We start from the raw sequence: 13,462 nt of genomic DNA on the forward strand, positions 1-13,462 counted from the left end.
GTGTATAAATACCTAATGGGGGGAAATGAAGAAGAGGAAGCCAGGCTCTGCTCAGTGCTACCCACTGACATGACAAAGGACAGTGAGCAGAGCACAAATTAAAAAAACCCAAGGCATTCCACCTGAACACCAGAAAGCACATTTTTACTTTGAGAGTGGTCGAAGATAGGAACAGGTTGCTCAGAGATGTTGTGAAGTCTCCATCTGCGGAGATACTCAAAACATGAAGGGGAATGATCCCAGGAAACTGCTGTAGCTGACCGTGCTTGAGGAGGAAGTGGAACTGGCTGATCTCCAGAGATCCCCTCCAACCTCAGCCATTCTGTCATCCTCTAGGCCAGGGGTGTCAAACTCATTTTCACGGGGAACCACATCAAGACTGTGTAAATGTAACTAGTCCTTAACAGTTAAGCTCCTAAAATTATGTTTGGCCCTTTGAAGGCAACTGCGAGGCTGATGTGGCTCTGGGTGTAAATGAGTTTGACACCTCTGCTCTAAGCTATGAAAACAGCGTCATGCTGTGAAACTCTGTATTACTTTTCCCAAACTGATTCACAACTGTATCTGGTAATAAAATGATACACATAACCTTGCTGATGTGAGACGTGTTAGAGTCTGATAGACTTTGAAGCATTTGATGTATTTCTGAATGATACAGAGTGATACTAAAAGCCTTTTATTTTCCTCATCCGTGCCCACTCTACAATGTCATGGACACCCACAAAACATGACCAGTGGCCTGCATTTCACTTGTCTGACAGGCCACACTGCAGACAGAGCTGCTTTTGTGACCTGATGCTTTGGTGGTTTGTTTTGTGCATCTCAGGGGCAATAGAAAGCTACTAAACAGAGCTTTGTGAAATCTGGCTGGAGGCACAGTAACATTGGGAATGATTGTTCAGAGATAGAGTTGGTCCCTTGTGTGACACAGAATAGATCAGTGGTGCCACTGAGGGAGAGACACAGGTGACCACCTGCTCTGTCCCAGCAGAATTCCAGCTGGTTGTGAAAAGAGACATCTTTAGCAAGTGACACTGATGCTTTGGCGTGCTGTTTGTTGTGATTCTCAAATCTGTAGGTTCAAAGGTCTAAAAACTTCATCTGAAGCTAATCCTGAGCAGGTTGCTTTCTGCACACATTCAGTTTAGAAATGAATTAAAGGCTACATTTTCTGTCTGACAGTCCATCCTGTCTGTTATGGGCAACCTACGCTGCTGTCCGTTTACACACACTAGACTAACAGCTGAGCGAAGGTTAAGGGTATGCCTGAACACTGCTGTCATGGAATTATAACATGCCCTAAGCTGCACAGTGTTTCTGGAAACCACTCTAGGTGCCTTACAGAGGTCCCTACTTGGAGGTGAAAGTCTTGGGAGCTGGCAGCCCTATTTCTCTAAAGTGGCAGGAAATTTAAATGAGTTTGGATCCGTATTAGACACTTTGCCACGTTAGACCAGGGAAATGGTATCTAAAGATACCTCCCCCACTCAAATGATTGGAGAACATTTCCAACATTTTTCAGTAAGGTTATAAATCCTTGGATTAGAGCATTAAAGCAAAGATTGTGTGTTACTTACAATGATGTCCCTGTCTGCACCCACATAAAAAGGCTCCAACTTTTCTCTCAAATCCACCTTGTCTGACTCCTTACAATTCCCTTTGGCCTTATAGGTCCTATCCTCTCTACAGGTAAACCCAGCTGGGCCATATTTGCCTAGTTTAAGTTCCACCTGTGTGGCTGAGATGAGTGTCACGGTTGAAAGTCCAGTGCTAGTCGGTGAGGAGCGCAGGGCTAGGGCCAACAGTGGGGTTCAGGCCTTGCATGGCTCTTGCAGTGCATCTGCAGGGAAATGTGCACAGGTGGGTTTCCACAGTTGGCTCATATCAGTCCAGTTTGCCAGTGAGATAACCATTTTCTTCTCTGTACTGGAAAAAGAGAGACTTTCCTTTACGCCAGCAAATAGCAATGCAAAGTCAGAGTGTGGGTTCAAACCTGCTCATGGATGTTTTTCCCAAGCAAGAATTCAGCTTTTATGCACATTCTTGACAGGTTCAGGTGTGAAATCTTTTCCTTGTTCCTGCAGAACCTACCCAACTCTGCCCTTGAGATACAAGCCATGAAATCCAAGGGGATTTGCAGCACGTGGCACGTCATTAACTGCTAGTTCATGGTCTTGCATTTGGGAGACAGGAGGGGCATCACACAGTCCACAAATTTCCATAGCATGATATACCATGACTTTCTGGTTTGCTTTCCTCTGGCTTTGTGAGAATACAGGCTGTTTTTTCTGGGTATTCATGAACCTTGCAGCAAGTCACTTTCTCCATGAGTGTTATGTCCCATGAACAAGTGACTGCTGTTGTCTCACCTTGAATCTGCCCCTGGTTTCTCTTCTTGTTGGGAGATCAAGTTTTTTTAGCAGAGATAAGATTGTGGCCTAGTGAGATTTGCAATGCAAGTAGAAGTTTTTTGAAATAAGGGTGCTGCCCAAACAAAGTTTATAACCTGAATGTCTCTTAGATTTGACATCCTGGGCCAAGTTAACAAATTGATTTCAGGTACAGACACAGTGAATATAGATGTGAAGTTCACATTTTGCCCACCTCTGAGCTGGACTGATTACAGGGTCTCTGCTTTGTAACCATAGATATTGTGCTAATAGTATGGGAATGACAATGCAGATAGATGTACTTAAGCTTCTTAGCTGGCCTACTGAGAAGCAGGTGTAACCAACAGCCAAAGTTAGACATGGATGGAACAAACAGACGTGCATTTTGCTTACTCAGCGGTAGCAGTTATTGCACCCTGGCATTCACAGACAATTGCCCGAGGACCTTTCAGTTCTCCAGAATTTAACTTTTAAACATTAAATATACAAACTATACTTCTGCATAGAAATAAATAATAATGTGAAGGACAAAAAAGCATCATCTGAAGATGTAAGATACCTATAACTAATGTCTTCAAGTAGATCATTCAATATTAAAGACTGGTGATACATGCTTATATCTAAAATGTTAGTTTTCTATGTAAACTTAGATTCTTTTTGTTGTGCATAGGTGAGCATCAACTCAGAAAACCTCTGAACTTTATGATACTATGACATATGAAATACCTTGGGTTAATTTATTCAAAAAGGCTAGTTTTTCTCGTTAGTATTTTAGCTAGCTAGAGTAGCAGATATAGCTAGACTTAGGGTCATTAGGATAGCATTGTATATGATCTTTAAGGCCCCAGTCCTCCTGTCTGGTGATTCAGATGCATATTTTCTATAAGTATGAGACTGGATGGTGTACTCCTTTTGAGGACAGAGCACATCTTTAACTAGACAGTTGAGCAAAAAAACCCCAACTTACTCAATATTTTGAAGCATCTAAGTAAGAAAGCATTTTGCAGAGAATAACCACAATGATTCAGTTTCATACGTATGATTCATAAAGATTAATCAGGCTTAAACTAGAGCATACAAGTGCTGCATCAATATTCAAGGATTTATGTATATGCTCCTGTACATGTAATTCCTTCAAACAGGAATGAGAGAACAAATCTTAGAAGGAACAACAGAGAAATTCATTGAACTAAGATGGAAGGATCAATGTTGATGAAGTCTTCATTAGGTATATATTCAAATGTTCATAATGGATGGAGTGTGAGTGTACTTATGGACAATATAGGACTATATTAACCTAATTTACTTAGTGATGTCAGGGGCAGAATATCTGAAGTTTAGAAATTGATTAAATATAGAGAAGAGATACCAAAATACATTTGACAGTACATCTCTGAAATTTATTATAAATACATATGCGTGTATATATCTCATGTTTACATCACAAGCTATAAATATTTCTGCCTATTGATACAGGTATGTACATATCAAGTCTACCTGTCAACTGGGTTTTGGATATGGAAATGCTAAAATAAGATTGGATTAGCACATTTGAAGTTGTTGTGATGAACTCATGTGTTCTTTTGGCTGCTATAGTTTCCGTATTTACTAGATATCTCTGTGTTGTTTACTTGTGCTCTGGGCATATTGACAGAACTCAGTATTTCTGTTTCAAATCAGCACAGGTAACTGTCAAAGATATCAACAAATATTAGTTTCCACTCCCGTAAAATTTTGCAAATGATTTCAAGTCACCCTGTAATGATTCATTATAATAATTAGCTACTGCTACAAAAAATACGTTAATGCATACTGTTTGGAAAGCTGTAGACACAACTTACATTTATTTTAGGATTTGCAATATACTGATTTTCAGGCTGAATTTATTGGCAAGGGCTACATTGGAATAAATGTTCTCAGCAGTTCCAAATCCCATTAAATGTGACTTCTGTTATATAGATTCAAGTGCTATAATAAATAAAATTTCAAGAAAAATGAGTTTTTAAACTGTTGGATCTAGAATTAACATTTGTAAAATATTGGACAGAACTGCTAAAAAAAAAAAAAAAGGAACTAAAGGAGAATAACCTGACAATTCATGTTTTGGAAAAGGTATTGATGGCAATTTTACAATTATCTATATATAACACTACAGGATGTTAAATATTAATGACTGAACTATACCAAACATTATAATACACCATACCAGTGCAGGTGATGCCAGTCCTACAGCTTTATGTGAATATATTTTGTCAGTCCCAGTGCAGCAGAATTTAGAAAGATAAAAATAATAATATTATTATTGGTCAATAAGCCAGATCTTCATGTAGCATAAATTTTCTAAGTGGAGAACAGTGGAACTACACCCATACATCAGCTGAGGTTATACCTCAAGTGTGACCCAGTAATTATGATTCAGTCTATGAAAGTTTGCTTGAATATGAAGAATGAGATTGGGCAGAAATATTAAGTAGGGGCATTTGTTTTTCCTTTTGGTAAATAATTTATTCAATGAAAAATGCAGGTGCCTTGCTCATACAACAACTGCAGAGCAGGCTAAAATTTGGCAATTTGTATTAGTCAATGTAAAAAAGTAGGGTAAAACACTAGGAATATTCAGCATTTTGCTTTTAATATTCTTTAAAAAGTCAGTAGGGTGGAAGATGAGGATATAGTTGTAGAAAGAGTGAAGAACAGCTGTGAGGATCTGTCATACAGCCGATGCTTCAGTTATTTCCTTTGGCTGTGGGAAACGCAGATTAACTCTTAGCTCTGGACAGCCTTTATCTTCTTGGTCATAGGGAACTTTGTATGGATTTTCCTTGTTCTCTCCTCATAAACTGTTCTGGTTTTACAGAGATGACTGAGTGTTCAGTGGGTCAGCTATCAGTGGAAATGAACACCTGTGAGCCAGCTCTTGCCAAGGAGAGCTTTGCCTGGGGGAAAGGAAAGCACCCAGCTTCCCAGCTGCATATTTAGGATGCGGCAGATTCCAGTTCAGTTCTGGGTACAGCGTGTTTTCTATGGTTACTTGTGCTGTAGTTTTTGAAGGAAGCAAACAGGCATATGAAGTGGAGGGACAGCACAGCACACTCTGTCCAGGTTCCCAGGCTGCATACTAATTGTCTCTGGTCCTGCTTTAAATTCTACAGCAGCTTCATTGGGTGCAAATTTTCGAGGAATGGGGCTGTTTCCCACTCTGCTCTGCACTGGTGCGGCATCACCTGGAGCACTGTGTGCAGTTCTGGGTGCCACAGGATAAAAAGGATGTAAAGCTACAGGAGAGTGTCCAGAAGAGGAACACAAAGTTGGTGAAGGGTTTGGAGGGGAAGTCATATGAGGAGCAGCTAAAGTCACTTGGTTTGTTCAGCTTGGAGAAGAGGAAACTCAGGGGAGACCTCATGGGGCTACAGCTTCCTCACAAGGGGAGGAGGAGGGGCAGGTGCTGAGCTCTTCTCTCCGGTGATCAATGACAGAACTGGAGGGAATGGCAGGAAGATGTGCCAGGGGAGGTTCTTCCCCCAGAGGGTGATGGAGCACTGGAACAGGCTCCCCAGGGAGGTGTCACGGCCCCAAGCCTGACAGTGTTCAAGAAGAGACTGGACCACACCCTCAGACACATGGTGTGAACTGTGGGGTTGTCCTGTGCAGGGACAGGAGTTGGACTCGATGATCCTTGTGGGTCCCTTCCAACTCAGGACACTCTGTGATTCGATGATTCTGCTTGCGTAAGTAAAATGAGATGGATTTATCGCCATGCCTTTCACCTTCAGCAACTAAAAACTAGTGGATTAGTTTCACGTTTGGGGCTGTACACTTGGATCACAGGCTACTGGTCAATTTTGTAGAGGAAACTCTACCTGCTTGTCTGAAAAGTATCACTTGTGAATCCATGGAGCTAACACCCGTGTTAATTTTAGCAAAGAGCAGGAATGGTCAATGAACATAGTATCTCAGGTGCACAGAAGAGGATCAAAAGAATAGCTTCAAAGAGAAAAAAGTCACTTAAATAAAATATGACTGCGGGAATGGTTGCAGTTTGATCTACTGGTGTTTCCCCAGTTTACTAAAAAGAACAAACCAAGAGCCATCAAGTGTTAATCAGATGCTTTTTGTGTCGAGAGCACTGGGGCAGAATCCTGTGTATGCTCAAGACAGCAAGAGGGAATGAGTTCCAGGTGAATAATCCAAGAGAAGAGACCTTAAGCCTGTCAGTTAGTTTTCAAGTCTAAATGTGTTTCATCGTAAAGTGCCATTTTCTTGAAATCATATTATGATGCTTTTATCACAGCTTTTTGAGTTCCAGCATCTACGCCACAGAAAAGTAAATTACCTACCCTGGAACCACCACCACCCCAATAGCTCAGGCATTCTCCCAGGCATGGATGAACCAGGTTCAAGACCCTTTTGTAAACACCAGGCTCAAGTATTGGTCTCTTAATGTGACAATAAACCAAATATTCTGGCAGTTGACTATCAACCATGTGTCATATTTTATGGATGATCAACTGGGGCTGCCCAAGGCTTATAGACTGCTTGCGGTGGTGGACAAAGTCAGTGAGAGCTGTGGTTTCTCAGCACCTCTGACTGGAAGGCAGCGTGGTTTCCAGCAATGAGCACAGGGTTGCAAGCTGTGAATTCCAATCCTTGCTCTGCCACTAATTCACTGTGTAGCTCCAGGCAAGTCCCTATCTCTTCAGCTGTAAAATGGGAATAATAATAATGGTCTCCTACCTTTCGGCAGTGATAAATTCATCTGCGTTCTTGAGGCATGCAAATACTACAGTGATGAGTGGCCCAGAAAAGCCCATGAAAAAATGAATAATTTTGTATTTACTGCAGGCTTTGGGTATGCAGTAAATAAGGCACTGCTAGCTGGCTGGTGAAGATTACTTTTCTAAGTAGCTGCTTATTCAGTAGGTACTGTGTAATCAGTACCTACTTATCCTGTGTAATGAATGATAAAGGGTTCTTTGATGGGAAAAAAAAAAAAAAGAGAGGCAAAGACACATTTCAAGAAAAATCTTAATACTGATTTGCAGGAAAGCACAGTTAGGATTTCTTTGTTCATTCAGGCTTTAGTGTTCTCCAACTTTAAAGCACTTGATTTTGGCAACCATCATAGTGTTCTTCTAAGGCAATTGTCCTCTGTACGGGCACATGATTAGGTCTGTAACTTGTACTCTGCCATAAGAGCTTTACTCAAAAATAACATTTTCACTGTGCACCCATATCCATTCTTCACATGCAATTATTTCTCTCCGAAAACCAGGAAAACCAAATTTTATTTATTTTTTTTTTTTTAATGTCTATTCTGCACATGCCATTGTATTCCCATTCTTATATTTCAATTTTCTGAGTTCTCAAATCAATTTGTTCACACAGTGGCTCTCTCCCACAAAAGGGCTTCTCTTTTGAGAAACAGATTTTTGCTATTGAAAATATTGTGGAAAACAATGAAGAGCACTGTACACAGTGGTATGCTAACACTTCAATTCAGACTTTACTAGAGTAGCCTGAGCATGTTTATCCTGCAGTTTGACTGCTTATTAGACCATTGCTATCACATCTGTGAAAAGCATGTGCAATCCACAAAACAAGCTGCCAAATGTCCCCTTACAATTGCATTGTTCAGAGATCTGTATTGTCATTCCCTATTTTGTATTTGTGTACATGATGTGTCAGTGCAGCAGTCCCCTGACGGGGCTCATTTGACTATACTTGGAATCATGCTTACTTTTCTATACATAAAGAAATCCAAGTTCTGCCATGACAGAATATGCACAGATTTTTTTGTCTAATCTGCACCCCATTTGATGATGCTAGATTTAAAATTAGGATATATGAAATCAGAATCATGATATTTGAAGCAGCCTTGATATAAAAGGGAATCATCCACTGCATAATACTTACAGCCTTTTAATGTGTCTAACCAAGGAGCATGTTTTATTCTAACTCTACACATTTCTATACACTTACTTGGTATTCTTATCTGAGATCTGTTTGAGATAGTAAGCATATACTGCATAAAACAAAGCAATATATGACCTCAAATTATATTTTAAAATTATATCTTAAAATCATTTCTTCTTGCTACTTTTATTGAGAAACCTTCATGAGCAAATATTTTGGAGCAAATTACTTCCATAAATGTCTCTTTATAGGCCCTGATCTTATGAACTGCACACATGATTCATTCTGGGCATGTGAATTCATTGCAACTGAACCCATATGCAAAGTTATTGAGGTGATTAACTCAGCAGAAAAATGTTTGCAACACTCTGTCCTTCACGTTTTTACTTTTTACTGTACAAATGGTGCTACAGCTATGAGCAGAGTACAAACAATAGGCACAGAATTATTGTCAGGGATGACTGTTACTTCTAGTCACTTATGAATTAAACATCTGCCGTCTCACATTGAAAAAGTTTTAAAAGTAGTTTGCATATGAAAAAGATGACTGTAAAAGAGATTTCAGTGAAGAAATCTCTAGCTTGTTGTGAGCGCTTGCTGCTCAGTAAAAGTTTGCCAGAAGTACATCAGCCTTTGCATTGTTGTATCAGCCTTTGCATTGTTGTCTGACAGAATGCGATGGCCTACATTTCTTTTAATATCTTTTGCTCAGTTTTTCCTATTGGCTAGGTCTACACCTTTGAGACACCTAGATATTAGAAAACATAGACAAGTAAGTAGAATGTGAAATATCTGAATGTGAGTTTTCATGTCAGGTTTCCCATGAAAGAGGGAACAGTTGAAAATGTCCTTTTTCTTTGCTGATGATGCTTACTGGAAAAAGTCTCCTGCCATCATCTCCTATGAAAATCATGGCCACTGCTACTGTTGAGAGGCAGAAAATGAGTATAATTGCAACAGCAGAATTTTAGCAGGGACCATGCTAAATCTAAAGAATTCACTGTTAGAATATATTGGAATGATTGTAGCCCGGCTGTATTTCAAGTTAAATGTAAAACTCTTGTCTTCCTGGAATAGCACGCTGATGCTTGTAATCAAAACCAATTCTAAACATTGATGTCTGTTTCTTGGTGTCAGGGAAAGAGGTAAAGAGGAAGTAGAGATCACTGTCATCTTTCATATCACAGAATGTGCTTTGAAAAGGTCACAGTGAGACCAGGAAAAACCTGAATGGAGGGAGGATGAACCATCTACTGCAACTCCAGGACCGGTTGTAATGTCAAGCTGCAAGCCAGCACTGCAAGCCAGTTTATAATAAGAATGATGCCTAAACTCAACAAAATCTGTAGCAGTGAGGAGAAACTATGTGATTGTGGCATATTTAATTCAGCTATGACTGCACACAGGTTAACATTTTAAAGACAAGAATGTAATGTGGAAAGGAGCTGATGCTGTATATTTTGCTGTGTGTGCACCTCTGTTGACGTGCACAGAGAGTTGAGTGTGTTTGGAAGGCCAGATGCAGGAAACCTCAGCAATGATCCATGTCATGCAAAGGGCCTGAATCATTCAGAAGATCTCCTATCTGTTAAAAAAAAAGTTAACATATACAGTTGCTACTACATGGCTCTTAGGCCCTCAGATGCATATGTAAAAAAATAAGTCTTCCCTGCCATTCAAAGAATCACAGAAACACAGAATGTCAGGGATTGGAAGGGACCTCGAAAGATCATCTAGTCTAATCCCCCTGCCAGAGCAGGAACACCTAGATGAGGTTACACAGGAAGGCATCCAGGTGGGTTTTGAATGTCTCCAGAGAAGGAGACTCCACAAGCTCCCTGGGCAGCCTGTTCCAGTGCTCTGTCACTGTCACTGTGAAGAAGTTTCTTCTCATATTTAAGTGGGACCTCCTGTGTTCCAGTTTGTACCCATTGCCCCTTATCCTATCATTGGTTGTCACTGAGAAGAGCCTGGCTCCATCCTTGTGACACTCACCCTTTACATATTTATAAACATTAATGAGGTCACCCCTCAGTCTCCTCCAAGCTAAAGAGACCGAACTCCCTCAGCCTTTCCTCATAAGGGAGGTGCTCCACTCCCTTAATCATCTTTGTTGCCCTGCGCTGGACTCTCTCCAGCAGTTCCCTGTCCTTCTTGAATGAAGGGGCACAGAACTGGACACAATATTCCAGATGTAGACACTCCATGATAGTGGTAACTTTGCTAATATGGGTAATTTTATTTCAGTCTTTTGTTTTTATTATTTTCCTCCCAATCTTTCCTTTATCTATTTCCCCAGTGGCTAAAAGGTTAGCAATTAACCTCCCATTAAGGAGGAACAAGAAGATGGCTTCAGCATTATTTATTTATTATTCTTTTTCTTAGCTGGAAATTGAATTATCCACTCTCTGTTTAAGACTCTTCTAATGAAAATGTCAGTTATCATGAACTAAATGTTCTTTAATAGTATCAGTACATAGCTAGCTAGTAGAAGAGAATAGTACAAGAGGGAAAAAAGCAAACTCATGTGTAGGACTGTGCACATCTAGAGATGGAAATAGATAAGCACCTTACAAGAACAAATGGATTAATCCTCCACACACCCTAAAATGTGGTCAAGCCTTTCTCAGTGATAGGAGGGAAAGATTAATAAGCATAGCTGTGTGGTTTGATAGGGCACAACATCTAAATGATCTGTCCCTGATGTCAGACAAATGCTTTTCTGGGTAAAATTTTCTGACTTCTGCTAATGAGTTTATGAAGTAAAACCCCTAGATTATCCCATGCCACCCATGTTATAAAGTTTTCCTGCTATGTAATTCTAAGGAAGATGACCCAGCTCCTATATCAGATGGTACATCAGAGTCTGCAAAGCTCTCTGGGGTTCCTAACAGTTCAGGCTAACCTGCTTACAGCAGTATTGTAGTAGTTAGTAGATGCTGCTATCCAGTACCACAGTATGGTGGGGTTCTTTCCAAAGGAGGAATAAAGTAAATTTGTTCATCCATTGAATTCATTGGCAAAATGGCTCTTGTACCTATGCTAAGCCATCACTGCACTCTGCTCCGTGCTGGCTCTTCTGAAGTCTGGACTTATGCAGATTTTTTTGGCCTGTTTTATTTCTCTGAGCTATACAGATGAGACAGAGACTTACCCCACATTCTCTTTCACTTGGGATATCACCAGCTCCCTGGTCTCTCTCATCCCATTTCCCTATGCAGGAATGGCCAGAGTGCTCAAGCAGTTCCCTTCCTCCTTGCTGAGTTTTCTGTATTTTCAAACCTAAGCACCCTTCTCATCTTTGAAGGTTAAGCGGCAGTTCAGGGCTGAGCAATAGCTCAGAGGCTGGATGCAGCAGAGAAGTCATGCCCTGGCATTTGTTACATTTTGGAGAAGAAGAGAAGACTCAGGGCCTCGCATGTCCCCGGATTCAACAGTGCACCCCATGGCACTACACAGGCTCACAGCTCTCTGTGTTTAGGGGGGCAGCATTAAGGGCACTTTTCAGTTCAATCTAGGGTGTTCTTGGACTATCAACTTATAAAGTCACATCAGATTTAAAAGCAGTGCCACCCTCATGTGGATAAAGCTCTAAATACTCTGGTTTTATCACAGTTTAGAGCTGATGAGAATCCTGAGGGCTTTTATTCATCCGTAAGCATCCCTAAGAGATACTTCCTCAGGGAAGGGCTGACCTAATGCTGGCTGGTCCTGGGACCTAGGTGGGGATGATTACAACAAGTGAGGTGTGTGTGCATGTGTGGGGGCACAGTCATACCTGTGTGTATGTTTCCATGCTCTTTCAAGGCAGAGTTGGGCATTTTACTGAGGTTTGAATTTGCATTGCACTCCCATTCCTGGTTGATCAACCATCCTCCAAGATGGGAGAATAAAACTTAGCCATCTTCTACCACGGCCAAACCCCCAGAAGAGGAGAAGGTGCAGCATCTGGCACATGTCTGCTGCGCCTGATGGATCGCCAGAGCTCCCAACGGGCTGTGCAGCTTCCCATAACCTCCAGAGTAGGCATGTCTGTATGAGGCACAATCTGGCCTATAGTTTCATCTAAGTTCCTTAATTTAGCAGAAAAATAAAGAACAATTTGTTACTCAGAACAATGTTTTGTTTTTCTAAGGATTACTGATTTTTAGTTATTGTTCTAAGTGACTTGTATGCAAAAGTGTCAATGAAAAGACTAGAAAAAAATATGACTTTAAAAAAATTATTTAGATTACATGAGCTAGATTAATCTTTCCAGGAGGGAAACTGGAAAAGACCCTAGAATATACCACATTGAAACACAGAATTTGTCAGTTCCATCGGTTCCTCTTTCAGTCTAGCATCAATTACCTTGGACTTGTAGCAATTTCATTTAATACTGAAGGGATCATATTGTGAAAGGAATAAAGGTTGATGAAGAATGTGTTTTGTTCAATTTGCTACTGTTTGCTACGAGGTTTTAAACTTTCTAAAAGTTATTAGATTGTATGCATGGAACGAAAAGCAAGAAAATTTGTAAAGCATAGTATGTTGATTTCTAAAGCAAAAAGGAAATTTGATCTGAAGATTGGCAAACTACAGGGTTTTGTTTCATTATAAGCATTTCTACAGAGAGATTCTGTTAAGATTTAACACTGCTGCTAAATGCACAGACACACAGTGAAATAGCAGATCTCCCTACAGTTATAAGCAAATAAAAATGATCAGACCAAAATATCCTGTTCAGCGATTCCTCATAGAAACTTACAGAAAGAAAGAAGAGGGCAAGTACTCACAGAGCCACCAAAAGAGAGGGCAGTTGCCTTGTGCTTAGCAGCGATGAAGGGCTGGGAAAGCTGTGAGAGGGTCCAGCCTCACAGTCCCTCTCGCCATGGCCTTAGTCTGCTCTGGGTCTCTGTCACAGAATCACGGAATAGTTTGGGTTAGAAGGGACCTTCAAAGGTCATCTGTTGGAATCACCACTCTCTGCCTGAGTCCATACGCCAAAATTTCAAGGGGCTGGCCAGGCTGATAGAGAAAAAAAATGAGGCAGGTAGTTTGGGAGAAATCAGGAGCTTTCTGGTGGCAGAGGAATTCAAGCTGAGAGAGTTGGGGTTGTTCAGCCCGGAGAAGAGAAGGCTCCAAGGAGACCTTATTGCAGCCTTTTAGTGCTTAAAAGG

The sequence above is a fragment of the Columba livia genome, chromosome 1, assembly GCF_036013475.1.
Source record: "Columba livia isolate bColLiv1 breed racing homer chromosome 1, bColLiv1.pat.W.v2, whole genome shotgun sequence".
Taxonomy (NCBI): Eukaryota; Metazoa; Chordata; class Aves; order Columbiformes; family Columbidae; genus Columba; species Columba livia.